The sequence below is a fragment of the Berghia stephanieae genome, chromosome 2 (assembly GCF_034508935.2).
Source record: "Berghia stephanieae isolate SIO BIC M18660-M18661 chromosome 2, UCSD_Bste_1.3, whole genome shotgun sequence".
Classification (NCBI taxonomy): domain Eukaryota; kingdom Metazoa; phylum Mollusca; class Gastropoda; order Nudibranchia; family Aeolidiidae; genus Berghia; species Berghia stephanieae.
The window spans coordinates 2,656,887-2,659,714 of NC_088361.1; the positions used below are offsets into that span (position 1 = coordinate 2,656,887).

General features: G+C 38.0%; 1 protein-coding gene across 1 annotated transcript in view; it reads left to right on the forward strand.

Annotated features, from left to right (window-relative positions):
- Positions 1-2,240: 2,240 nt before the first annotated feature.
- LOC144966684 (arrestin domain-containing protein 3-like) overlaps positions 2,241-2,828 on the forward strand; it is a gene marked incomplete in the record, with an annotated part of 36,818 nt that continues 36,230 nt past the window's right edge. The window contains 1 exon segment of the mRNA XM_078903443.1: positions 2,241-2,409.

The window sequence follows — 2,828 nt, forward strand, 5'->3', positions numbered from 1 at the left end:
TTACACATATATCGACTATGGCAGTACATAGTTCATGTTGTTGGAGAGCCACTAGTAAGTTTATAAAGTTTTTCCACAAAGTAAGTTACTGAATCTACCTTAACACTGAGAAAAGATAATTTTTCATTTTGGCTAGAAATTGTTTTTTTTTTTACACCTCAAATTATGAGGATTATCAACGTGTAAAATCATCTCTAACCCAAGAGCGCTTTGGATTCAATGTAAAGTAGAATTCTATTCAAGTTTACGATCATCTTCATTCATCGAAGTAAAGACAATCTGGCCAAAATTGATAGAGGGCGAGTGTTATCGCGCTGTCCGCTTTCGGCAAATTGTTCATCAGCAGATGCATTCCCAGTTTTTTATCTAATCTATTAAAAATTTGATTTGATGTATTATAAGCGTTTGTTCTAAGAGACGTGAATTTTCCTATAATGCAATGCCTTCAATGTGTTAAAACGCTTTACAATGGATCCCAAGCAACAGTAACATTTAATACGTAGGACGGGACTTTACCCAGTAATGCTATATTATATTTCTTTTTTTTTTCCCGATCGCGACAACGCTGTTTCTGGCCTATTTATTTCACAACTGAGTACGATAAGGGAATGTGAGTAAAGAGCTATTTACAAGGGATCCCTGGTCAACAGCAACATTTAACATTTAGGACGGGACATGACGCCTGTTAAGCGATATTACAATTTTTCGGACAAAGACACCGCTGTTAACAGCCAGGTACTCATTTTACACCTGAGTACGGTGAGAAAATGTGAGTAAAGCGCCTTTTCCAAGGACTCAACTATGCGCCGAGCGCGAGGCCCGATTCCAGGACCTTCCGATCCGAAAGCGAGTGTCATACCACTAGACTACATAGCCGCACATTTTGGGCAGAAGTTATTTGCTGTGTCTCATATCTCTCATATCTGTTTTCCCCTTAAGTGCTACTCTCGAGCTTTATTCTAGATTGAGGTTGCTCGTTTTTATATTAATAAAATTTTTAAAAATAAAAAATAAAATTCCCTTTATTCATCCCATAGGAGAAATTTGTCTCTAGGGTCTATTCCACGGGAAGACTGGAATAACCCAGGCGTCAGCCGCATTGCAGCGAGCAAATTGAGCTAGGGCGATGTGACTTGCTCAAGGCCACACAGTGCAGCGGCGGGTGATCGAACTCGGTTATACGAAGCAAAGAGCGTGCCGCTGAGCCACGCTGCCCTCCTGTCCTGGCGGGTATCCTTAGCTAGATGGGAGACAACAGTCCGATGTGTTGTATTGTATTGAGGTAATAAAATATATTTTATCCTGTAAATCATCTCTTTGTTACTTTTATGTTCTATTATAACTAATTGTTTTGACTACTGTACATTGTACATTGCAAACATTTAACTCACTCAACCCTAACGCCGACGATATCCGTTGTTTACCCGTGCTACTTTTACCCCATGCCTATTTATTACAGAGACTCATTATAGTTAGGCAAGTATCAACGCGAATGTGTTTAGATTTTGCATGTTAATGACAGTTGAATAAAACTATCTATGTACATGCTCATTTTTAATACATTTTTTTTTCCATTTGAAAAGTTGCAAAAATCTCTAGGATTGAGTAAGTTAAGCGTATTCTTCTCAGCGGAATCCTTTGCTTGTTCCTGGATGGGACTTTTAGGTCGTGTCAAAATCGGCAAATCAATGGACTGATCTTAGAAACCAGTCCCCCCTTTTGTCTACCATCTTCCTTTTTATTGGCATTGAAATGACCTAATAATATTAATAGTGTTTCGAGTGCCGTAAAGCCCACAAGAACAAACAACCAAAATATTTTGTGGATTGGCTACATTTGGTTGTCATTCCTCTGCCTGCCATAATGTTAAGAATTTAGCAGCACATGACAAATAGCTGTCAATTTTTCACCAAATCATTTTTTTATCATAGCACAATGCAAATATTAATATGGGTCACGATTCGCTTGGTAGAACACAGCCACAACTGAAATCAAATAATATAAGTCTCGAGTGTTTCATGAAAATATGATGAGGCAAGCCTTTTTCTTTTAACCAGTTTACTACAGCAATCTGGAAAAAGTCAGGTTTTTAAAAAATTTGGCCGGAAAACTCGTCCTTCGTATATCAATCGGTTTAAATGACCCTCATCTTGGCAAAAACTCTCAAACCTGGGACTTCGCGAAGTCTCAGTTTGAGAGTTTTTGCCAAGTTGAGGGTCATTAAAATTGATCGATATTTGAAGCTAGAGTTTTCTGGCCAAATTTTTACATACATGTTTTTTCCAGAGTACGAAATTTAACTGGTTAATGGTGTGTAGTTATCTGGTATAGGGAGGTTTCAATGCAAACCCTTCCTTGCTGACTTTGAACAACAGTTCTTGATCATAATATTTCAAGTTCATATTTCAAGAGACAGGAAATGTTTTGTCAATCAAGAAGTGAAAGACAATGGTTGTGTTATATACAATGCATACAGGTGTAGTAGCGTCTTCATTGAAGTTCAATTATTGTTATTGGAATGTTTAAAGCTGGAGTGATTTACTGTTCAAAATCTACAGTGTGAGTGAGGTGAGTGGAACTACAATTTGAATTATGCCAAATACAGGCAAAGATCAATTCACCTCCAGTTCTATAAAAATGGTCAGTTTCACGGCGTCTATCATACGCTGAAAAAACAACTTTGTCTCATTTTGGCCAGAAGACTTAATACTGACCTTTTCAGGTTTCCTATCTTTCAAAACCTTTCACACTCGTCTCTCTCTCTCTCTCTCTCTCTCTCTCTCTCTCTCTCTCTCTCTCTCTCTCTCTCTCTTCTCTTCTCTTCTCTC